This window comes from Chrysochloris asiatica, unplaced genomic scaffold, assembly GCF_000296735.1.
Source record: "Chrysochloris asiatica unplaced genomic scaffold, ChrAsi1.0 scaffold00202, whole genome shotgun sequence".
NCBI classification, from domain to species: Eukaryota; Metazoa; Chordata; class Mammalia; order Afrosoricida; family Chrysochloridae; genus Chrysochloris; species Chrysochloris asiatica.
In genome coordinates, this window is record NW_006408720.1 from 2,973,824 (window position 1) to 2,999,812 (window position 25,989).

At 38.1% G+C, this 25,989-nt stretch overlaps 1 pseudogene; it reads left to right on the forward strand.

Moving 5' to 3' along the window:
- The window catches only part of LOC102832048, a 60,733-nt pseudogene extending 35,477 nt beyond the window's left edge, over nt 1-25,256 (forward strand).
- The last annotated feature ends 733 nt before the right edge of the window (nt 25,257-25,989 follow it).

The window sequence follows — 25,989 nt, forward strand, 5'->3', positions numbered from 1 at the left end:
TCTAGCTGGCTCAGGCTTGTCTGCTTGTCCTTTCTAGTGGGAATGTCCCACCTCAGAAGGTTCTGGGTGGGGCACCTAATGTCCTATACTCTGCAAAGGCTCTGCAAGAGGCTTGTTTGACTGGGCAAGTTCTAGAACCCTTTTTAGGTGTTCTAATCAGTCATAGGCTTAAGATGGACTTACAAGTTTTCTGTAATCATGTTTCCTGACATTACTTTCTATCCCAATCAAGTGTCTATTTTACCATAGTAGGCAAGAGAAACTAATATTCACAAGACAGTCAAGCATCTTAGTAGTATTTGCCCTCTTAAAACTATGCCTAGATCCCTGTACCACAGAGCCCTGTTGTTCCAAGGTTAAGCATGTTGTTGTTGTTGTTATGTGCCGTGGAGTCGGAACCGACTCATAGCGACCCTGTACAGGGTTTCCGAGGGTGTAAATCTTTACGGGAGTAGAAAGCCTCATCTTTCTCCCGCGGAGCAGCTGGTAGTTTTGAACTGCTGACCTTGCGGTTCACAGCCCGAGTCGTAACCAGGTTAAGCATGCATCACTATAAATACCTCTGTCCCACTTAGCCCATGCAAACCTGTCTCAGTGGCTCCCCTATCTACCTTGTTCTTCCATGTCCTTGCCCTTCTTATATTGCCCTCCCCAACACCTGAACTATGGTGTGTCTGCCTTTACCCTGTGCTCTACCATTGCCTCCCTCCACCTCCCTCGAAATCCCACCCCACCCCACCATTGTGGTTACCTTATATTTCTTTAACTTTTTCCTCCATTTAAGGCAGTCTATTTTATCCTGTAATTTACCTGACATTCCCACCACCTAGGTGTCTGTTTCTCTTTGTTTACCTTCTTTCACATTGTAATTGTTTTTTATCATAGACTGAGCTCCCCAATCCTCTGAATTTGTTCTTATAGATTTATTCTGTTCTCTACTCTTCCATTTTTCAGTTGATTTCTGGATGATGTTGCCACATACGTCAGTCTCTGATTGTTGTCTGTTCTTGTTGGTTCTCAGTCCACAGAACTTCTTTTAGGATGTTTTTCATTGTAGGGTTGGCTATGGCATAATCCCTTATCTCCTATTTATCCTGGAATGTTTTGATTACACCATCGTATTTGATTGACACCTCTGCTGGGTAGAGGATTTTTGGTCAGCAGTTTTTTTCCTTCAGGGTTTTATATGTCTCCCCATTGCCTTCCTTCCTGCATGGTTTCTATTGAGAAGTCTTAGCTTATTCTGATTTGCTTGCTTTTGTATGTTACACTTCTCTTTTCCCTAGCTGCCATCAGGATTCAGTCCTTATTTTTGATTTTGGAGAGCTTGATTATTATGTCTTCTTGATTTTCTTTTAGGCTCTATCTTTCCTGGGGTTCATTGAGCTTCTTGGATGTTTATCTTTTTGCTTTTCAGCACGTTAGGGAAATTATCTTCCAGAAGTTCTTCAACTATCTCTTCTGTGGACTTGTGTGATTGATTCTTCCTGTTCTGGAATGCGATAAAATTCCTCTTCATGCTGTCCAACATGTATCTTAGACCTTCTTCAGATTTTTTTAATCCTTTTTTCTGTTTGTTCTTCCATCTTAGTGGTATTGAGAGATTTATCTTCCAGCTCACTAGTTCTGGCTTCCAGCTCTTTCATTCGACTCCTTTGCCCTTTCAGTGTATTGTCTATTTCTGATATTCTATTATTAATCATTTGGATCTGTTTTTGTGGGTTTTGAATTGTTTTCCAGTGCTATATGTATCTTATTTGATTGTTCCTGTAGCACTTTCCTGACTTCTTCCTTATTTTTCTCAACTCCATTGTAAAGTGTTTTGATACATTTTATAATCATTTTTCTGAATTCCTTCTCAGGCATTTCCAAAGCGTGCCCTCCTTCCAGTGTGGAGTGGAGATCTACCTCCATCTCATTTGTCTAAGTCATTTTATCTTATTTCTGGACATGTGTTCATCTGTTTCTGGTTTTTGGGCATATTCAGTGGTTAGCTGTGGTATTAAAACTTACATGGGTCTTGTTATTGGCAATTTTTATACTTTCTGACTGCCTTCAGGTAGATGTTATCAGGAGATGTGCTTCTCTTTTTCTCTCTTCTTCCTGAAAAATTTTAAGATGCTACTGCTGGTCGTTATGACGTAACTCAGGATTTAATTTTCAGCCTGTTTTGTTTTTAGTCTGCCTGTCCTGCTCCACAACCCCTGTTCAGGCCTTTTTCCTAGTGATTGGCAGTTTAGGAACATTTGTGGCTGTTTTGCGCTGCCGTTTGGTTTTAAGTGGAAACTCTTCCTTTAAACTTTGAGGAAATCTGTGCACATGCATAATAGAATCCTCCAGTGGTGGGGGTGGGGTGTCCACTCGATCAGGCACCCCCTGTAGTCACCAGAATTGAAGTGCGCATACAGCAAGAGGCCAATAAACAGATACGAAAAAAAGAATGCCCACACCTTTATCTCCATGGTTCTGTCAGATGTCTGTGGCTGCTCTGATCCTTCTTCGTTTCTGTCTCACCCAAATAGGCTGCTCAGGGAGCAGCTGAGCTCCTTGGATTAGAAAGCACTGGATTTCTTGCTTCTGCTACAAATTCCATTGGCTGTAAGCTTTCCAACTTTCTAAATGTTCCTTTATGTGTGGTTCAGATTTCTGGCACCATCCCCTGAGTCTGCTTGGTCCAATATTCTGTGTTGTTTCTGATGGAGCTCCTCACTGTACTTCTACCCAATCTGCCATCTTGTTTGTTTCAAAACTCATGTTTAAGAATCCATGTAGAGTTTCCAGTTTGGGTGGCAATAGAGGCAGAGTCAGGTAGGACAGGCTCTGTGCGGGTGGGGCTGAAAACCCAGAGAAGCTGCTTTCACGGAACAGCTACAGGGCTCTGGATCAAGTAAAAGGTGCAGGGCGTCAGTTTCCCACACCCGCAGGTGGAAAAGTCACTGTATGAAGGAAAATACTGGATTTAGGAATTGATTCGGACACAGGACTCCCTCTGTGCTACAAAAATGATGGACAGTCTTTTTCCCATTAACTTCTCAGTATGTATCTGCTCACCTCTATGGTGATAACTAGAGGAGGGACCCGAGTGAATGGACACCCCCATCCCCCACTGGAGGTTTCTAAGTTGTACCCGCACAGCAGCAAAGGCGACTGGCTAGTTGTCCACTGTTTTGTTTTGTTTTAGGGTGGTGGTTTTTTGTCTCTGTTTTTTGTATTGCTTCTGCTCTGGACCTTTTGATCACACTTTTTTCCTGGAGGTGGGAGATTTTTCTCCCTACGTTACTCAAGAAGAGACAGCAATCATGGCCATGTAGCAAAACTACAAGCATACCCCATAATATTCCATCATTGAGATAAGAACTAATAATCTGCTAGGCATTACATGCGAATGGGAAGCCTATCTCCTGATCATATCCACCAGGAGATACTGAATAAGCATAACAACACAGCAAAAACATCCATTTAAGCATTAAAAACCTACCTAACTACTGAAAAGGACAAAAAAAAATGCAGCAGAAGATTTCAAAACATGTCCCAAAAAAGAAAAGAAGTAACTGAGACAAATGAGCTGGAGACAGACAAAGGCTCCCCAGAGAATGAAGAGCAAACTCTGGATTAGCCTGAGAAAGAATTCAGAAGAATGATATGGAAACAAATTCAAATGCTCCAAAAAGGGGTGGAGGAAAATAAGTCAGGAAAGTACTACAGGTGCAATCAAACAAGATTGATTCAGCACTGGAAACAATTCAAAACCTACCAAAAGAGGTCCAGATGACTGATAATAAAATATCAGAAATGGACAATTCATTGAAATGGAAAGGAGCAGAATTGAAGAGATGGAAACCAGAACCGGGAAGCTGCAAGAGAACTCTCAATACTGCTAAGATTGAAGATCAAGCAGAAAAAAAGGATAAAAAATATCAGAAGAGAGTCTGAGATTCATGCTGGATAACATGAAGAGGAATAATTTAGGGATTATTGGCATTCAGGAACAGGATGAACCAGGGAAGTCCACAGAGGAGATAGTTGTAGCGCTTCTGGAAAAAATTTTCCTAACATCTTGAAGGATGAGAAGATAAACATTCAAGAAGCCAAATATACCCCAGGAAGGATAGACCCCAAAAGAAACTCACCAAGACATAATAATAACCAAACTCTCCAGAATCATAGACAAGAGAATCCTAAAAGTAGCCAGGGAAAAAAGTGTTGCCTACAAAAGCAAGCAAATCAGATTAAGTTCTGAGTTCTCAGCAGAAGCCATGTAGGCAAGGAGGCAATGGGGAGACACATATAAAACCCTAAAAGAAAAGAAACTGCCAACCCAAATCATCTGTCCAACAAAACTGCCAGTCGTATACGATGGTACAATGAAAACTTTCCAGGATAAACAGAAGCTAAGAGATTTTGTCAAAGCCAGTACAGCACTTCAAAACATCCAAAAGTTAGCTATTTGTACTGAAAACCAACATGAACAGACAAGAACCAAAGATTCGCAAATGTGGCAACACCACCTGAAACTCAGATGACAGCAGAGTTGAGAACAACAAAATTACAACAACGAATTCAAAGGAGCTGGGAGGTCAACTTAAGATCAAAATAATAACAATATCAAAGAAGGGAAATGTAGGAACAGATCCAGATGGTGAGGAGGCCAGGTAGTTTATAGGATACAATAGACTGTCTTAAATGGAGGGAAAAGTTCATAGATTATAAGGTAATCCCAAAGAAAGTTTATACTTCACAATTTACCATGAAAATAAATATCCAAGCAGAACAAGGAAACATGAAAACTACAAAGAAACTGACAATAAATAGCACAAAAAACATTTAGCACAAGAAGGCGTGCAGAAAAAAGGAACGAACAGCCCTACCCAAAAATTAATATAATGGCAGCAATTAATTCATACCTATCGATAATTACATTCAGTGTCAACGGATTAAATGCACCAGTGAAGAGATAGAGAGTGGCAGAATGGATAAGAAAACAAGACCCTTCAATGTGCTGGAGACACACCTTACACACAAAGGCAGAAACAGACTGAAAGTTAAAGAATGGAAAAAAAGATACGCAGCTGACTGCAATAATAAACAAGCAGGTGTGGCAATACAAGTCTCTGTAAAATAAACTTTTAAGACAAAAACCATTGTACGAAATAAAGAAGGACACTATCTCATGATCAAAGGGTCAGTTGAGTAAGACTACATAACCATAATAAATATCTACGCACCCAGTGAAAGAGCACCAAGATATATGAAGCAAACCCTAGTAGAATTAAAGAAAGAAATAGATAAATATACAATTATAGTGGAAATTTTAATACACTGCTTTGGAAAAGGGTATATTAAACCAGAATGAAACTCAGTAAAGTTACAGAGGAACTAAACAGCACTAATTAGCAGTCTTCTTCTGGGTTTATAGTTCTCTTAGTAGAAAATGAAGAATTGGGAAATTAGGCCTGCTTTGCAGAAGTCCTATGTGGCAAAGAATGTTTTCTAGGTTGGATTTGAGGGCCTACCAAGGACCTCAAGGTCTGTTGGAATCACAAAGTGGATGATTCAAACTCACCAGCTGCTTACTCCTCATAAAACTTATAGAGGATCGCTATAAGTTGGCACCAACTTGACAGCACTTAACAACACAGCACTCAGTGGACCACTTTACTTTTTAGGTAGAGAAATTCCTTTCCAGCTCAATATACTCTAGTTATGCCATGTTGGTGTTTGTTTTCCATGTACTTAATATCTTCTTCTTTTTTTTTTTTTTATTGTGAATTAAGTGATAGTTTACATGGGAGAACATTGGTTTTACACTCATTGTTTCATTGCAGTGATTACAATCTCCTCTGTGCATCCTCATTCAGTGTATTTGCATGAATTCTCTTTTTTTGGGGGGGGGGTTTAGAGATGTACACAAAAACACAAAAATATGAAATGTTTCACGAATTTGCATGTCATCCTTATGCAGGGGCCATGCCAATCTTTGCTGTATCATTCCAGTTTCAATATATGTTGTGCCGAAGTGAACACTACGTAATGTCTTCTTAAAAGTTCTTTTAGAAATGAACATTATTTAAACTTTAGAGAATTTTGTGCTAGATGGTCTAGTTGGGAAATTTTTCGTTTACATCTTAAAATTCCCAAATAAGGGAACTGTAGACTTTCAGGTGATAATGTATTTGTATATGTAAAAAGGAGTACTGGAGCTATGTTAAATGCACAAATGGGAATTGTGAGTGAATAATTGTTTTTAAGCTGTGCAAAAGTCTGATTTGATTATTCATATGTAATGTCAAAGGATTGAATTAAAGTTTCAAACCAAACTTAATGATGAAGTGCCAGTACATTAACATCTGTAAATCTATTTTTATAATGTTCTATGCTGTTGAGTTAGTTCTGACTCATAGTGACCCTGTGTAGGTTTTCAAAAAGCAACTGGTGGGTTTTAGCTGCTGATATTGTGGTTAGTAAGTCCAGTGCTTATCCTTCAGTGCCACACCAGGACTCCATTAATGACATTAGTTCTTGAAAATTCCATTTCTGACATGTAGTTTAAACGAGTGAGGGCTACATGTAATCCAAACATTGTTAACACTATCCTTCAGGTTCTTCAAGGCCACTCCTTCCAGTGGTCTTAATTTCCCCTCTGCTTTGAGAGTCACTGTTGGAGTAACCATAGTTACTTATAGAAGATGGTTGATATTCCTAACATTTAATTTTTATAGTATATACAAAGGGCTTCAAAAATTTTGTGGAAAAATTCCAGTATGTTTCTATAAATATTTTAAAGTCCTCGCATATTAAAGAAGTCCACACGAGGTTTTCTTTTAAATATATTTCTGCCATTAAACCTGTACATTTTTAGATAAAGAAATGCCTTGTAATTTTTGTATTCTCACATATAAAACGGTGTCTGACCCATAGTTCGTGTTACAAGCTTTTGCTGAACTGAGCTTTTTGAAAACTTGAGGTATCTTAAAAGTACAAATGACGTGCATCTGCTGTGCAGTGAATTAATTATTTGATGTCTCTTTTAGCCTCATTGTTTATAAACTCCCAGCAAACTACTCTTTCAGATGGGTCTGCATAAGAGAAAGTGGTGAAGATGCTGATGGGTTATATGAGTCAGCTGGGAGTGATTGTTAAAAGGGCTGATTTTGATTGGTCAGTTTTGCTCTCCTTGTTAAAGTGTCATCATCAAGTCAGTTCCAACCCATAGTGACCTTGTATAGAGTTTCCTAGGAGTGACTGGTAAGCTTGAAACACCGTCCTTATGGTTGAAACCAACTTTGCAGTCAAGAGCATTAACCCACAGTGCCACACCAGGTCCTGTTGTTGTTAAGTACCATCAAGTTGGAACTGACCCATAGCAGCCTTATGCACAGCAGAACAAAACACTGCCCGATTCTGTGCCAACTCACTACTGTTGCCACACTTGAGTCCATCGATGCTGACACTTGGCCAGTCCATCTCATTGGGGGTCTTCCTCTTTTTCTCTGAACCTCCACCTTATCAAACATGATATCCTTCTCCAGCGACTGGTCCCTCCTGACAATATGTCCAAAGTATGAGAGATGAAGTTTGGCCATCTTGGGCTCCAAGGAGCACTCTGGCTGCACTTCCAAAATGGATCTATTGGTTCTTTGGCAGCCCAGGAAGCTTTCAATATTCTCCTCCAATACCATAAATCAAAAGTATCAATTCTACAGTCTTCTTTATTCACTGTCCAGCTTTCGCATGCATATGAAGTTATTGAAAATACCATGGCATGGGTCAGGCACCTTAGTCCTCAAGCTGACATCTTTCCTCTTCAACACATTAAAAAGGTCTTGTGCAGCAGATTTGCCTAATGCAATCCATTGTTTGATTTCTTGACTGCTATTTCCTGAGTGTTGATAGTTGTTTCAAGAATGAAGTCCTTGACAATTCTCCATTGACAAGAATATTGTTTATTGGTCCAGTGGTAAGAATTTTTGTTTTCTTTACATTGAGATGTAATCTATACCAAAGGCTGTGCTATTTGATCTTCATCAGTAAATATTTTAAGTTCTCTTCACTTTGAGCTAGCAAGGTTGTATCGTCTACGTATCATAGGCTGTTAATGAGTCTTGCTCCAATCCTGATGCCACATTTTTCTTAATATAAATCAGCTTCTCAGATCATTTGCTCAGCATACAGGTTGAATTCAGTATAGTGAAAGGATACAACCTTTGTTGCACACCTTTATTAATTTTAAATCATTCAGTGTTCCCATGTTCTGTTTGAACAACTGCCTCTTGGTCCAGGTACAGATTCCTCATGAGTACAGTAAAGTGTTCTGGAAGGAATACTTATACTTCTCAATGTTGTCCATAACCTGTCATGATTCACACAATCGAAAGCCTTTGGCATAGTCAATAAAGCACAGGTAAACATCTTTCTGATTCTCTCTGCTTTCAGCCAAGATCCGTCGGACATCCACAATGATGTCCCTTGTTCCATGGCCTTTTTTGAATCCAGCTTAAACCTCTGGAAGTTCTCTGTCAGTGTATGATTGTAGCCATTTCTGAATTAACGTTAGTAAAACTTTACTCACTTGAGATATCAAAGAGATTGTCCGGTGATTTCTGCATTCGTTGCATCACCTCTCTTTAGAATGGGCACAAATATGGATCTCTTCCAATCAGTTGGCCGGATAGTTGTCTTCCAAATTTCTTGGCATAGATGAGTGAGTGCCTCCTGTCCCGCCTCATTTTCTTAAAAGATTTCAATTTTTATTCCATCAATTCCTGTTGCCTTGTTCTTATTTTTTAAAATGTTTTATTGTGAATTATGTGATAGTTTACATGGGAGAACATTAGTTTTACATTCATCCTATCATATATTTCGTTTCATTGCCATGGTTACAATCTCCTCCATGCATCATCAATCAACCAAAGGGTATACCCTGCAAGCCTGCCCCTAGGTCTTCAGCACACAGCCCCTCTTCCTCTCTTTGTCTTAAGTTCCCAGCTGCTCCATCTCTCCAGGTCATTGTCTTTGCCTCCATCTCAGTCATCACTGCTTCTCTGGGTAGGGTCCCACTCTCTGCTCTTCTCCCTTGATAGTTCCCAGGGACCTCCGCGCCTAGACTGAAAAGTTAATCACTCCCCTCTTTGCTACAAAGTGTCTACCTTTACATTTCCAACCCTCACAATCAGTCCTGATAACAATTATTCACTATTGTATCACAAGAGACCTATCCGCATTTCATCAGCCCCACCTAGACAGATTGGATACTACTCAGTGGAGATTCTGCCTTCCTCCACGCCCTCTGGTTCTAGGTTCCCTCTTGAAAACTTGTAAGCCAGTCACTTCTTGCCTTTGTAACCCCCCATGTGCCTTATTCTTTGCTGCTAATTCTACCTCAGTGCACCTTGGACTTCCTCCTTCAGTATCAGTTGGCTCTTGATTATATGCTACCTCTTGAAATGGTTGAACATGAACCATTTCCTTTTGGTATAGTGACTCTGCGTTCCTTCCATCTTCTATTGATCCTTTCTGCATCATTCAATAATTTGCCCAGAGAATCTTTCAATAACGAAAGTCGAGGCTTGGATTTTCTTTTCACTTCCCCCAGCTTGAGAAATACTGAGCTTGTTCTTCTTTTTTGGTTTTCTGATTCCAGATCTTTGCATATTTTATTATAATATTTGGCTTTGTCTTCTCGAGCTGATGTTTGAAATTTTCTGTTCAACTCTTGGACCTCCTCATTTCTTCCATATGCTTTAGCATCTCTACGCTGGAGGGCAAGTTTCAGTGTCTCTTCTGACATCCATTTTGACTTTTTCCTTCTTGTCTTCTTAATGAGTTTTTGCTTTCTTCATGTATGATATTCCTGATGTCATCCCACAACTCTTCTGGTCTTCAGTCTTTAGTGTTTAATGTTATCAAATCTGTTATTCAGATAATCTCTAAAATACCAGGTCCTATTGGGTATAAAATAAGCCATCTCAGAAGCAGGTGTGGGGATTCTCACTAGCAAGAAGAGTCAAGATTGGATTGTGTACTCTGTACATTCAACCTCTTTGACGAGTAGCAGAGGAGCAACATGAGAATTAAGAGCCAGATAATAAGTCAGAGTGATGAGCTGAGCTTTCCCAGCCCTTGGAGCAGGAAAAGCTGAATTACTTTTGTCAGGAGATGTATTTGTAGATTAGAGTGCCTCCAGGCATTCATTTGGGGGAGATAGATTTACAGACCCATAGAGCTAGAGCTGTGGTCTTCACACTGAAACAGATAGTTTAGGATGTGCCCTGCGAGCATTTGTTCAGCAGCTCAGAAAGAGCTTTGTAACATTCCTGGAGCTAGACAGATGGTAGTCCAAGGAGCCCATCATCCAGAGAGAGGGCTGTCTGTGGGCACAGCTGAAGAGAGACTGTCCTTACGGAAATAAATGTTCCCTCTGCGTTTTTCTCATCTTGCATTGTAACCTATTAACTTTCCTTGGTACTGCGTAACTATGAGTATGGTGGCTGACTCTATGTGAGCATTGCAATGAAAATTTTTGAATCCAGCTGAAGAGTAGGGAGCACTGTGGAAAAGGATGGTTGGTGCCAGTTTTTTGTATAAACAACAAAACTACTTTCTTTAGCATAGCACATCTTTGGCTTCTCATTTTAATTCCCTAGTCCCAATTTTTAGATGTCAAAATACATTGTTTGTGTGTTTAAATGAGCTATCCATGCTAAGAAACAAGTTAAAATATGATAAATGGTCTTTTGTTTTTTACGGTTATTTATGTGTGTTGCAAAATTGGTTGGAACTCATGTCTTTTACTTCATTATTTTCTATAGTGTTTTAAGTGCTTAGTAGTACCTTAATACTTCTTTAATTTTTAAAACTTTTTTCTGTTTCTAGGGAACGGGGATCAGATGCATCATGGAAAAATGATCAGGAGCCACCACTAGAAGTAAATATAAGTCTTTTTACATAATTTATTAAAAATAAGACAGGCCTTAATGTTATTCATTCACAGTTATGGATTTCAAGGAGGCCCTACTGCTGCTTGGTTACGAATCGGGCTGCTAACCTCAAGGTCAGTAATTCGAAACTGCCAGCTGTTCCGTGGGAGAAAGATGAGGCTTTTTGCTCCCGTAAAGATTTGCAGCCTCAGAAACCCTCTGCAGGATCACTGTGAGTCAGAACCAACTCCACGGTACTTAATGACAACAACATACACAATATAAGGAGCTCTGGTAGCGTAGTGGTTACGAATCAGGGTGCTAATCTCAAGGCCAGCAGTTCAAAACTACCAGCTGTTCTTGCGAGAAAGATGAGACTTTCTGCTTCCATAAAGATTTACAGCCTCGGAAATCCTGTGCAGGATCACTATGAGTCATAACCGACTCCATGGCACATAACAACAACAACAACTAGTGCTGCTTAGCAGTTGTACTGCTACCTTCTAGCCAGAATTCTATTGTCTCTTATATCACAATATAAGTTTTTAACCGATTATTTTAGAGAAACTATAGTGTATAGTTTTGTTTGAGTAATGATAATAATTGTCATTTACCTATAAGTTCGGAACTGACTCAACGGCACTTAACAACAACAACAACCTATAAGTTTAAATTTTTGTTAATTTTATTGCATCTGGCTTACCAGAATATAATTATATTTTAAAGATTGAAAAATTGAACTTAGTAAATTGTCCACATGGAGCGTGAAGATATTTATTATGGTCCTTTTAATAATCTGACCATCTTTTGGTGTTACAGGTATTAGAATGTATGGCTCTACCTTTCCAATTTTTATTTTGTAATTTTCCTTTCTAATTGAGATTCTGTTTTATCTTTTTATAGCCTTGTCAGGTAAACAATTCCATAACTTTAAAGTGACTTGATATTCAATCATTTTATAGATGGTGCAATAGATACAGGTATTATCTCTAAATGAGCAAATTGTATAGTAAGGTTATTTGTGTTAAACTTCTTGTGGAAATGTTTAAGCACATCTTTTTGAAGTTATTAGAAAAATTACAATATAGATATATTCATTTCTTGAAAGTACTGTAAATGTTGGCAGTATAAAATAAAAAATTACCACTTGAAATTTTCACTAGCCGCTCCTTGGAAACCCTATATAGTTAAGTGCTGAGTTGACGGCACTTAATAACAACTATATAATAGAGTAAGGAAGTTTTAAAATATCCTGAGCAATTCTGATGAAATTTCTCAGAACTGTCAATGCATAGCATTTACAGATTTAACTCCAGTCACTTGAGAACTTCTCAAATGATACTAAAATTCATGCTTATTAATTTTTTTATGGCATGAGCCAGATTTATCCCTTTCTTACCCATTTTTGTTTTCCTTCAGCCGTGAAATACCATAGCACTAAATCATAGAATTTTTCTTTATATTGTTGGTTTGTTTTCTTGCTTGACTGGACAGTATCACGATAAGTACATCTTCCATCTGATTTCCATATCTGACAGATACTAGGTTTAAATGTACAGTTACAAAGCTTAGCACATTAAATACATAGTTTAAAAATAGTTTATCATCCTGTAATCCCTACAGTACTGCTACAACCATCTTCCAGGTTAACCAAACTGAAAAAGCTAATTTTCTATTCCTCCATTTGTTGTTGTTCCATGTTGTCAAGTCATTTCCGACCCGTAGGAGTCCAGGTGTAGTGCTGTAGGATGAGTACTAGATTGCTAACCATGAGAACAGCAAAATCCACCAGCTGCTTCTCAGAAAACCATTACAGGTTTGCTATGAGTCAGAGCCAAATCAATAGCACTTAACAACATGTGTAATAGAAATACTGCCTGTGTCTGGTCTTAAACCATCCTCATAAACATTGCTATATTTAAACCTATTGTTATAGCCACTTTGTCAGTCCATCTCATTTTGGGGGGGGGAAGGGGTGGTTTTTCTCTTTTTTGTTGACCCTCTACTTCTCCAAGCATGATGTCCTTTTCCAGGGCCTAGTCTTTTCTAATAGCACGTTACCAGTTTCTTGCCATTTTTGTTTCTATCAACATTTTGGCTGTCCTTTTTCTAAGATTGTTGTGAATTGCTGCTGAATTGCTTCCACTCATAGAGACCTACACACAACAGAATGAAATGCTGCCTGGTGTTGTGCTGTCCTCAGTAGTTCCCAAGATAGATTTTTTCACTCTTCGGACAGTTCATGATGTATTTTAATTTAACAACATAATTCCAAGGCACAAGGTCTCCTTTGTTGTTGATGATGTTAAGTGCCTTCAGGTTGGTCCAGTGCATAGAGACCCTGTTTAGGGTTTCCAGGGAGTGACTAGTGAGTTTGAACCATGCACTTTGCAGTTCAAACTGACCTCGTGGTCGAGTGCTTATCCTAAAGCACTGGTCATCATCCAGCTTTCTCATGCTTATAAAGTAATTTAAAATACCATGGCTTGGATCAGAACCTTAGCCCTAAATGTGAGGCCTTTTGAAGCAGTTTTTTTTTTTTTTTTTTAATTTATATAATTATATATATATAATTTTTCATGTTTTGCTAATTTTAAGCACTGTAAAAATGCTTTTCATCTCTACTATTTCTAATGAGAAAGTCAGGCATCATCCTGTTTTTGGAGCAGATTTGCCCAGTGCATTATTTCACTTGATTTCTTGATTGCTGCTTCCATGGGCATTGATTGCAGATCTAAGTGTTGAAGTCTTTGCCAACTTTAATCTTTTTTCCATTGATTATTATGTTGTTTGTTGGTCCAGTTGTTAGGATTTTTGTGTTCTCTACGTTAAGATGTAGTTTATACTGCTGGGGTCTTTGCTCGTCAGTAAGTGCTTCAAGTCTTCTTTGCTTTCAGCAGGTAAGGTTGTGCCATCTGTAATTTGCAGGTTGTTAATGAAGCTTGCTCTAATCCTGGTGTAGTGTTCTTCACTTAGTCCAGCTTGTCCTATTGTTGGTTCAGTATTTTGACTATATTACTCAATTTCTTTTTTTACTTCAAATTTTCTTAGATTTATACTTCATATAATCCACATTCCACTTATTTTATAGATGTTTATAGCTAGTCACATTTTAGTCATGTTGCGTGAGCAAATGAAGGTTTCAAAAGCTTCACTTGATTTACATCAGTAAGGTTGGCTCTACTTTGAATAAGCAGCTTATTGTCAGTTGTATTTTGAGTGCCTTCCAGTGTATTATTGTTGTTGTTAAGTGTCATCGAGTTGGTTCCAACTCATACTGACTCTGTTTGGGGTTTATGTGGAGCAGGTGGTATGTTTGAACTGTGACCTTTTGATTAGCAGTACTGCGCTTATGTGCAGTGCATACCAAGACTCTTAACACTTTCATGATACTGTAACACACCATGTTACCCTGATATTCATAAGGTTTTTAGTGGTCAGTGTTCTTTAGAAATGAATTTCCAGGTCCTTCCTGGTCTGAAAGTGCCACTGAAATCATTCTGAGTAATCATACTGGTATTGAAATACCAGTTAAAAAATTCTAGCATCACAGGAACATGCTAGCCAACACATGTGACAAAATGACAGACCAGGTGATTGGTGGTGTTGATAGAATTTTAAAATGATTGAAATATTTGACATCATGGACTTGGTGTGGCGCTGTAGGATAAACACTGGACTGCAAATCACAGGGTTGGCAGTTGAAACTCACTAGCCGCTCCTTGAAAACATTATACAGAGTTTCTGTGAGTTGGAACCTATTCAATGGCATTTAACAACAGCAACAATACGAGCTCATAACACTATAATACATATAGCCCATAAGTCTTGGTCCTGGTGTGGTGCTATAGGATAAGCTCTGGACTGTGAACTACAAGGTTGGTGGTTCAAACCCATCATTCACTCCTTGGATATTCTATACTGGGTCGTTATGAGACAGAACTTGTTCAACGGCACTTAACAAAAGTCTTGGATCAGTCATTACTTTTGGTGAATAATTGGCAGGAGCCATAATTAATTAAGGAATTAAAATGAATAAATTGAGACATATTAATCAAGGAATTAAAATAAAGAAATGAGGCACGGGAAAACCTGCGCATGAAGAATTCATTGTTTTTGCAGAGCAACAATGAATTATTTTCTTTGGATGGCAAAGCCACAAGGAATTATTTTATGCACAGGCCCCTAGTTAAATTTTCTCTTGTTGAATCATTCTCCAATTTATTCATGATTTTATTAGTATCCCTTTACTTTAGATTTTGACTGTCCTACACTTTAGTAAATTTTTATTAAAAGTTAGAAGTCATATATTAGCTACATTTTGTTCTACTTGTAGTCTTAGGTAGTTTTAATAGTTACATTAACAATGTTCTTAAGACTGCTAGGAGACAGGATTTGTCAGTTGAATTACTACCAGCTTATGCTTAGTGATTATAAACATTTTTCCTTATAGCCTTAGTTTAAGGCAATAAAGAATCCCTAAAAGCAACTAGGCCATAAATACGGGCTGTGGGTACAACAATTCCTAAAAACAATTAGACTATAGATAAAGGCTGTGGATATATACAGATACTAAATAAAAAGTCTGACTTAGACGTTCTTAAATTAATGATCAGTAAAATAGAGAAGTTGTTTTTCATAGCCTCAGTTTCCCTGATAAGTGATGTTTTTGTAGGCTATAAACAGATAGTGTATGGAAGAAGTTAATGGAGAGTTAATTGCACCTAACAACTAAAATTAACAAGACTCAATAGATAAAGGTTAAGAAACATATATGAAGGTTAACTTGCTTCTCAGAGAAAAGAATAGATTTATGTAGGAACAAACGTTTAACTAAAAGGTTTCAAGGCGCCAGGATGTCTCTTGTATGTGTTGCTGTAACTTTTCATCTCTGTTGTAAATCTAGGAGTCGTAAACCATGAAGAATGGGCCTCAGAATAGATTGTATTTTGAAGGCATTGATTACTATGAAAGCAGTGTTTTTTGTTTTTTGTAATGGTATATAAGGGGGTTGTAAGATAGAATAAAGGAAATAATGTAGAAGGAGTGTAAGAGGGAATGTAGAAAGAGAAGAAATAGTGTGAGAGAGAGTAAGAGGAAGAAAGAAGGTAAAGGAAGAGTAATGTAGAGAATAAGAAGGAGTGTAAGAAGAAATGTAGCAGGAGGGGGAGAAGGAGAATAGAGAAGGAAAATGAAGGAGAAGAAGGAATAAGTGGAAGGATAATAAAGCATGTCAGAAGAAGATTAGAGAGGGAAGCAGGAGAGGGGGAAGTAAAGAAATGGAAGGGGATTAAAAAAGCAGGAGGGGAATGAAAGCAGGAGCAGGGGAAGGGAGAAAAGCAGCAGAAGAGATGAGCAGGAGAGCAGGGGAGTAAAGAATGAGAGAAGAATAAAGCATGTAATAAGAAGATTTTGAATTCATCATGATTTATTGACTCTGTGTAATTCTTATCGCCGACGTCCGCACCCACTTTTGGAAAAGATCCTTGAAATAAATTTGCCAGGGCTGGCTCTCGGCAAATAATAATGTAATAACAGTGAATCCCAATTCTTACTTTTAAATGACTTTTCCCATTTGTAATTTAAAATGATTTCCTTTTGTAAGTTGAGTCATACCTGTGTGTTGTTTCTTATCAAAACCAAAACCAGTAATTTATTGTAGTCAGTTCTAACTCATAGTGACCCTATAGGCAGAGGAGAATTGCCCCATAGGGTTTCCAAGGCTCTTAGTCTGCTGCACAAGACTTTTTAAAATGTTGAAAAGCAAAGATGTCGGCTTGAGGACTAAGGTGTGCCTGACCCAAGCCGTGGTATTTTCAATAACTTCATATGCATGTGAAAGTTGGGACAGTGAATAAGGAAGACCATAGAACAATTGATGCCTTTGAGTTGTGGTGTTGAAGGGGAATATTGAAAGTTCCATGGACTATTAAAAGTACAAATAGATCTGTGTTGGAAGAAGTACAGAGTGCTCCTTGGAGGCCAGATGGCCAGACTTCATCTCTTATACTTCAGACATATTGTTAGGAGGGACCAGTCACTGGAGAGGGATATCATGTTTGGTAAGGTGAAGGGTCAGAGAGAAAGAGGAAGAATGTAGGTGAGATGGCTTGACAAAGTGGCAGCATCAATGGGCGTAAGCGTAACAATGATTGTGAGGTTCACCCAGGATTAGGCAGTGTTTTGTTCTTTTGTGCATAGGTTCACTGTGAGTTGGCACCAACTCAGTGGCACCTAACAACAACAAATCTTAATGGAAGCAGGCAGCCCCATCTTTGTCCTGTGGACTAGTTGGGTTGAACTACGACTCAGGCTGCTAATCTCAAGGTTAGCAGTTCGAAACTACCAGCTGTTCAGCGGGAGAAAGATAAGGCTTTCTGTTCCCATAAAGATTTACAGCCTCTGAAATCCTATACAAGGTTGCTGTGAGTCAGAACAGACTCTGTGGCACACCACCAACAACAACCTCATAGGAGCCTAGTGCTTTATTTCAGTACTCCTAGAATTCCTGGTTTCCTAAACTCCTATCTAAATGAGTTTCTATACACTTTTACTATTCCTGATACTATTTTATTGAAAGAATTAGTACTTAAATCTTGATTAGAACACTTCCGGATATATAATGGGTAAATGTACGTTTTTTATTGTGAATTGAGTGGTAGTTTACATGGCAGAATATTGGTTTTACACTCAACCAATCATATTTTGTTTTACTGCAGTGATTACAATCCCCTCTGTGCGCCATTCATTAACAGTATTTGCGTCTATTCCTCTTTAGGGTTTTGTTGTTGTTGTTGTTTTGATGTGCACAAAAACACACAGGAATATATAATGATTTAAACAACCGAAGGACACATTTTGCAAGCCAGCTTCCTGGTCACCAACACACAGCCTTTCTCTTTCCATGAATCTAGAGTTCTCAGATGCTCTCTCTTCCCATGCCAACACCTCTGTCCCAAGTGTTCCTGCTTCTCTGGTAGGATTCCACATTCTTCTCGTGCTTTTTCCTCTTGATAGTCCTAGGTTCCTGTGTTCCTGAAATGTAAGATTAACTACTCCATCCTTTTTGTTAACACAGCTTCTACCTTTATAGTTTTCACAATCGCAGTTAGTCATGATAACAGTTACTTACTATTGAATCAAAAGAATCCTATCCCTAAGCATAAAAAATTTTTTTTGAAGTTTTTATTGTGAACTGAGTAGTAATTTACATGGGAGAACTTCAGCTTCAGCTTTACACCATTGTTTTTTTTGCAGTGATCACAATCTCCTCCATGTGTCATCATTCACCAGTATTTGCTTCTATTCCCTCTAGGTTTTTTTTGTGTGTGTGTGTATGTGTGGGGAGAGCGCTCAGGCATATATAATAATTTAAACAACCAGAGGGAATATTCTGCAAGCCTGCCTCTTGGCTGCCAGCACTCAGTCCCTCTTTCTGTGAGTCTAGAGTCCTCAGTTGCTCTATTTCTCCATATCCTCATCTCTGCCTCCATATCTGGTGTCGCTGATTCTCTGGATAGGGTCCCACATTCCACTTGTGCTCTTCTCCCTTGATGATCCTATGGTGCTCTGTTTCTGGACTGTAAGATTAACTACTCCTCCTTTTTTGTTACAAAACTTCTACCTTTACAGTTGTGACAATCGCAGTTAGGCATAACAGTTTCTCACTTTTGAGTCATCTTATCCCCATCTCTTTTCACCAGACCCATGTAGACAAGATGAAAACTATTCATTGGGGACTCTGTCTTTCCCCGCATACTCTGTAACTAAATTCCCTCTTGAAACCTTGTAAGCCAGTCACTTTGAGTCTTTATCATCCCCTCATTTTAGGTAGCCAATGTCTAAGTTGCCCATCCCAGTCAACCCTGTTCACAGAGGGTGGGTATCGGATTGATATTTAATGTGAAGACTCCTTCCCTCTCAGTTAATATTTTGAGCTACTACATCCATAAGTATAGATAAGCGTAGTAGTTACGAATCGGGCTGCGAGCTACAAGGTCAGCAGTTCGAAACTATTCCGCGGGAGAAAGATGAGGCTTTCCCCGGAAACCCTGTACAGGGTCGTTTTGAGTCCGAACCTACTCCACGGCACATAACAAAAACAACAACAACAACGTCCATAAGTATAGGTAAAGTTCATCAAATTGTAGCAATTTATACTAGTTTCCATTATCAAAAATTGTTGTGATTTTTAAAATCTTCATCTAGTCGAGTTCTGATTTTAAGTATACATTTTTGGATGAAAGGTAGAGAACATTATTTTTATATTAGATAAGAGAATTCATGTTACTTGCTTATTCCTGCATATTTACAGTATCCAAATCTACTACTTTTAGCATCCTTTGGCAGCTAACACTACATGAATCTGAACCCAAGCTGGCAGTCAGAGTTCTAGCCAAAGAATGCAGTAAAAGAGCAACATTTTAAAGTTACCTGTCTGAAATTTCTAGTCATTCCAAAAGAAATTTGCAATTTTAATCATGATTACTGGCCTGTGTTTGAGTCCTTAGGCATTTTTCAAAAAACATACATACTGACCATATCTAATTAATTCAGATGTTGCCATGAAATATGGAAACAGTCTTTTTTTTCAGCTTCAGTCATACTCTCTCTTCACCCTCTTGAACTGGTAAATCTTTGTAACATAAATCTGTATCTTTGTTTCTTTAAGGCCTTGGATTTCAGTGATGATGAAAAGGAAACTGAAGCCAAACAGAGAAAAAAATCCCAGAATCAAGGCCGGAAGAAACTCAAATCCGAGTTTAATGAACCAGGTGAGTGATTTTAATGCTTGATAGTCATTCTTTAGCTTGATTTACACCCACACCCACACACACACACACACACAGTAATAAAGCTAAATATTCTGTGGTACTACTGTGACTTTTTAACATAATAATGCTTTAGATGTAAAAGGTCTTATACAGGCCATAAGTCTTTCATTCAGATTCTCCTTCACATCAGTGTTCAGTCTAATTTTTCATTCTTTCTTTTGCTGTGCTATATCTGTTTCATTTTGTTTCTTGGTTCTTCACTGCAGGAGACATTATGGTGTGTGAGTTAGCAGCAATCTTGGGCCATTTATGACTTAGAGTACATTTTTATGCATACTTTAAGGATAAGGAATGTGATCCCCCAAACTGATAAAATAGCCTAGAATCACACAGTTCAGATACAGGAGGAGCATTATTCAAGTTTCTGTGCTGATATTTTTGCATTCTGCAAGCTGCCTATTAAAGTCTAGGACATTTCATTTATGTCTTTGTATGTGGAACCTGGTATGAAATTGTAGGATAAGCACTGGACTGCTAAATACACGATCAGTGGTTTAAACTCACCAGCCACTCCTTGGAACCCTATACAGGGTCGCTGTAAGTTGGAACCTACTTTATAACAACAGAAGTAAAAGACTAATCAGAGTTTCAGGAATTGTGTGCGCTAGCAGTGTATTCTATTAATATTAGTATGATAGTACAAACTTTGTATTGATTCTGGGTACAGTCAAGATGCAGAACATTTCCATCACCACAAGGATCCTTTTTAAGTACACCTACTGCCATCCCGCCTAATGATTTCTACCATTAATATTTTCCTCCATTTTTATATTTTGTCATTTTAAGAATCAGCATATAATATCTTTTTGGGTTGTTTTTTTCCACTAAATATAATTTTTTGGAGATCTAGGTTCATGATTTATTTCAATAATTTATTTCTTTTACTTGCTGGATAGTATTCCATGTTATGATTGTACCACAGGTACATCTCTTGAAGGACATGCACACATTGTTTCATTTTTGGTTATTGGCAGTAAAGTTACAAAAACATGTGTGCAGATTTTATGTGAATATGTTTCTTCTTTTCTGGGGTAAATGCTTGAGAGTGCAATTGTTGAGTGTATGGTAGTTGTGTGCTTAATTTCTTAAACAGCCTGAACAAAATAGGAACTAAAAAAAATAATTGGTTATACTGTTTCCAGTGAGGGTTATCATTGTTTCTATTCACCAACAATGTATGAGTCATCCGTTTATTCCATTTATTCTGTATTCTTGCCAGCATTTGGTGGTGTCAGTATTTTTTTACTATAGCTATTTTGATAAATATGTTAATTGTTAAGTTTGTTCCAACTTGTGATCTAAAATGCAGCAGAAAGAAATAATGCCTGCTCTGACTTCATCTCCATAATCTTTGATATGTTCGAACCCATTGTGGAGGTTATTGTATGAATCTGTCTCATTGAGGGTTTTCATCATTTTTACCGATTAAACATAATGCCCTTTTCTAGTGGTTGGTTTTTTTCTGCTATGTTAAAAATTTTGCCATCCTTGTCCTTAAGTTGCATTTCTGTTTTATTTCGTTTAATACTGATTAGTTTGATCTCCTGGTGTTAAATGGTATATTTGTTGTTGTTGTTAAGTACCATGGAGTTGGTTCCGACTCATAGTGACCCTGCACAGGGTTTCCAAGGCTGTAAATCTTTACGGGAGTAGAACGCCTCATCTTTCTCCTGCTGAACGGCTGGTAGTTTCAAACTGCTGACCTTGAGGTTGGCAGCCCAACTCATAACCACTGTTCACTAAACACCATTACTTAAATTAATCAATCCTTTTTGTCCAACTTTCAAATGAATATAAGGCAATTGAAATAACCATAATTTTGAGTCAGGCCTTCTTAGTCATCATATGTTTGCTTTGGGAACTTTAAAAATGTCATATCACAGATTTGCGTAATGAAATAAATTGTTTGATTTCTTGACGGTTGTTTCCATGAGCATTGATGATTGATCCAAGTAGAATGAAATCCTTGACAACTTCAGTTTTGTTTCCATTAATGTGATGTTGTGTATTGGTGCAGTTGTGAGAGTATTAAGTTTCTTCAAGGTCATGTATAAACCATACTGTGCCGAGAGCCTGCCCCGGCATATTTATTCCAGGGTTTTTTCCAAAGGCGGGTGCGGACATCGGCAATAAGGATTACACGGAGTCATGGGTCATGATAAATTCAAAATCTTCTTATTACATGCTTTATTATTATTATTTCTATGGCTACTCTAATACTCTACTTCTCTCATTCTTTACTGTCCTGCTCATTCTTTACTCCCCTGCTCTCCTGCTCATCTCTTCTGCTTCCTTTCTCCCCTCCTCTGCTCCTGTTTTCCTTTTCTCCTCTCCTGCTCCCATCCTGCTCATCTCTTGTTTCTTTTCTCCCTTCCCCTCCTTCCATTTCTTTACTGTCTCCTTCTCTACATTACTCTTATTCTTTTTTCTTTCTACACTACTACTCCTAATTATCTACATTACTACTTTCACTACTCCACTCCCTCCATTCTTGTCCTGTCTCCTCTCCACCTCATATTCCTTCTTATCTCATATTCCTTCTTATCTCCCTATTTCTTTCTGCTTCTACTTACTTCTCTCACTCTTGCCTCTACATCTCTTACCTCTCTCCTTTTTTCTACTTCCCTTCCTCTTTGTTCTGTCTTTGTTGTTGTTGTTGTTAAGTGCCTTTGAGTCAGTTCCGACCCATAGCAACCCTGTACAGGGTTTCCGAGGGTGTAAATCCTTATGGGAGTAGAAAGCCTCATTTTTCTCCCGCGGAGTGGCTGGTAGTTTCGAACCGCTGACCTTAAGGTTCGCAGCCCGATTCATAACCACTACGCTCCCCCTTATATACCATTACAGAAAACATTGCATTCATAGTAATCAATGACATCAAAATACAATCTATCTTGGGCCACATTCCTCATGGTGTACAATTCTTAAGTTTACAACAGGGATGAGAAGTTACAGCAAAAACATTATCTCAAGGCATAGGAGACATTCAGGCGCCTTGAAACCTTTTAGTTAAACATTTGTTCCTACATAAATCTATTCTTTTCTCTGAGAAGCAAGTTAACCTTCACATATTTCTTAACCTTTGTCTGTTAAGTCTTGTTAGTTTTAGTTGTTGGGTGCAATTAACTCTCCATTAACTTCTTCCATACACTCTCTGTTTATAGCCTACCAAAACATCACTTATCAGGGAAACTGAGGCTATGAAAAACAACTTCTCTATTTTACTGATCATTAATTTAAGAAAGTCTAAGTCAGACTTTTTATTTAGTATCTGTATATACCCATAGCCTTTATCTATAGTCTAATTGTTTTTAGAAATTCTTGTACCCACAGCCCTTATTTATGGCTGTGGGATTCTTTATTGCCTTAAACTAAGGCTACAAGGAAGAATGTTTACAATCACTAAACCTAAGCTGGCAGTAATTCAATTGACAAACCCTGTCTCCTAGCAGTCTTAAGAACATTGTTAATATAAGTATTAAAACTACCTATGATTACAAGTAGAATAAAATGTAGCTAATGTGTGGTTTCTAACTTTTAGTAAAAGTATACTAAAGTGTAGGAGAGTCAAAATTCTAAAGTAAAAAGGGATACTAATAAAATCATGAATAAATCAGAGAATGATTCAACAAGAGAAAAATTTAACTAGGGGTCTGTGCATAAAAATAATAAAACAACTCTTTGTGGCTTTGCCATCCAAAGAGAAAAAGAAAAGAAAATCGTTAATTGTTGCTTTGCAAAAACAACTAATTCTTCATGCGCAGGTTCCCCCGTGTCTCATTTCTTTTATTTCAATTCCTCGATTCATTTTTAATGTCTTAATTATGGCCCTGGCCAATACTGAAGGAAATTATTTTTTTATTATTATATATATATATATAATTTAAGTCATCTTCTATTTATAGTAAGCAATGTAGTGTCATCTGCAGATCACAGGCTGATGAGTCCTTGCCCTGTTCTGAAGTACAACAGATCTATAAGGATTTTTGTTGATGTTGTTAAGTGCTGTTCAGTCTGTTCTGACTCATAATGAACCCTATAGGGGTATCTGATGCGCAGCTGGTGGGTTTGAACCACTGACCTTGTGGTTCAAATTGACCTGGTTGTTCAGTGCTTATTATACAGTGCCACACCAGGACTCTGTATAAGGATTGTTGTTGTTAAGTGCCGTCCAGTCAACTCTGATTCATAGCGACCCTATATATATGGCTTCCAAGGAATGGCCGATGAGTTTGAGCCGTTGATCTTGCAGTTGAAACCGACCTTGCAGTCTGTTGCATTATCCCATAGCACCACATCAGGAAGGATTAGTTCTTTTTAATTTTTTCTTTGTCCGTTAATTTTCCCTCTGCTGTTCAGATTTGGTCATTTCTATTCTATTTTCCAGTTCCCTGGATTTGTATTTTGTCTTTTGGTTTTCTATATCCACTGTTCTGCTGAGCCTATACATTGGGTTTTTAATTTTGATTATTAAAATTTTCCATCTTAAAATTTCTGTTTCTTCTTTACATGTTCTGTTTCTGTTTTGAAACTTTTAATTTTGTTTCAGTGTACTCATAATTTCTTGAACTAGTTTTATGATGATTAAAAAATATTTCTCAGATAATCTGACATCTTTGTTATATTGATGTTGGCCTCTTGATTTTCTTTTTTCATTCTGTTTGAAGTTTTTCTGATTTTTAATGAATGATTTTTTTCAGTTTTTGAGACTTTGAATCCTTAAGCTTTCCCTTCTGGCTGTTTTCTTTTGATTCCACTCTAGCAGGTAAATGAGTCTGGGTGCCACTTCATTGGGGATAGAATTCCAGATTCCCTTTTTGGCCTCTGTTGAGCCTAAGGGCAATAATGAGATGTTTGTCATTGCTGGGTGAGAGTAGAATTTTCAGCTTCTCCGTATGTCTCTCCTTATGCCTTATTACTGCTCAACATGTGTCCTCCACTAACAGCCAAGTTAAAGAAAAGGTATTTTTAAAATTTGAAACAAGTGTTTTTGGTGTGTTTTTTGATACATTAAAATTAATTTTAATATTTTTTCTTCTTTGCATTTTCCCCTCATTCTTCAGGTGGAGATTCGTCCGAAGTACATCAGAATTGGAATGCTCATACTTCTGCTTCAGACTATTCAAAGGGGTACCGCAACAGAGAATTCATACGAGGATTTTCTTGGGGTAGATATCCTCGACCTTGTCACAAAAGACCCCCTCCTCAACAGTTTAATAGCTCAGACCCTTGCCTGAGACACTGGGTTTCCACCTCAGGGGCAAGAGAGTAATATGATGCCACAGTATCCCTTTCCTCCTCCAGTGTTTGGGATGCATAATTTTCCACTTCCTCCACCACCACCTCCACCTGTAAACATGGGTTGGCCTGCACCTAATGTAGGACCTCCTCCATTACTAAATTTACCATACTCCATACCCCCACCACTCCCCCTCCACCCCCTCCACCTCTACCTCCACCACCCTATCCTGGAGATAGTAATTCTTCTCATTTTGGAACTTACTATTAGGAAATGTATTTATTCCCAGAGAAATGTACACTTCTAAAATATATTGCAAATTTTTGCTTTTGTTTTTAATTTTAAAGTGATTATGGGTCCAGTTAAAAGAAAGAAAGAAACACTAAATACTGAATTGCACTTCTTCACTTATAAGTTGATATAAACTTGGTAGGGGAGATACCCAATTTTAATCCCTAGGTTACAGTTGAGTTCTCTTCCTAACTATGCCTTCAAGTGTCACTGAACAGATAGGAATTTATAAGATTTCGGTGAACCAGAAAGATAGCTAGAATTGGAAAAAATGATGAAATAAGCCTTGCCAGAAACTAATCCGTCTCCCTCTTATAGCAGTGTATGTGTTGTATAGCGACGGAATGTGTTGGTCTTAGATTTTGAGCATAGTCTGAAGCAGTACTATGCACCTCTTATAAAGAAGGTGCTGTTCTGCTTAAACATGGTGAACAACCACACTGCTTTGCATGTTTGTCACTCTCCCACAGTCTCATGCATCAGGTTCCTGAAAGTGCCTATGCTGCTTCTGAATTGCCTGTTCCACTACTTTTTCAATAGTTACTGAAAGTAATTCAGTCCTTACTTTCCCATCACTAAAGCTACAAATCGGGCTGCTAATCTCAAGGTCAGCAGTTTGAAACTACCAGCTGTTCCGCGGGACAAAGTTGAGGCTTTCTGCTCCCGTAAAAGATCTACAGCCTCAGAAACCCTGTACAGGGTTGCTATGAGT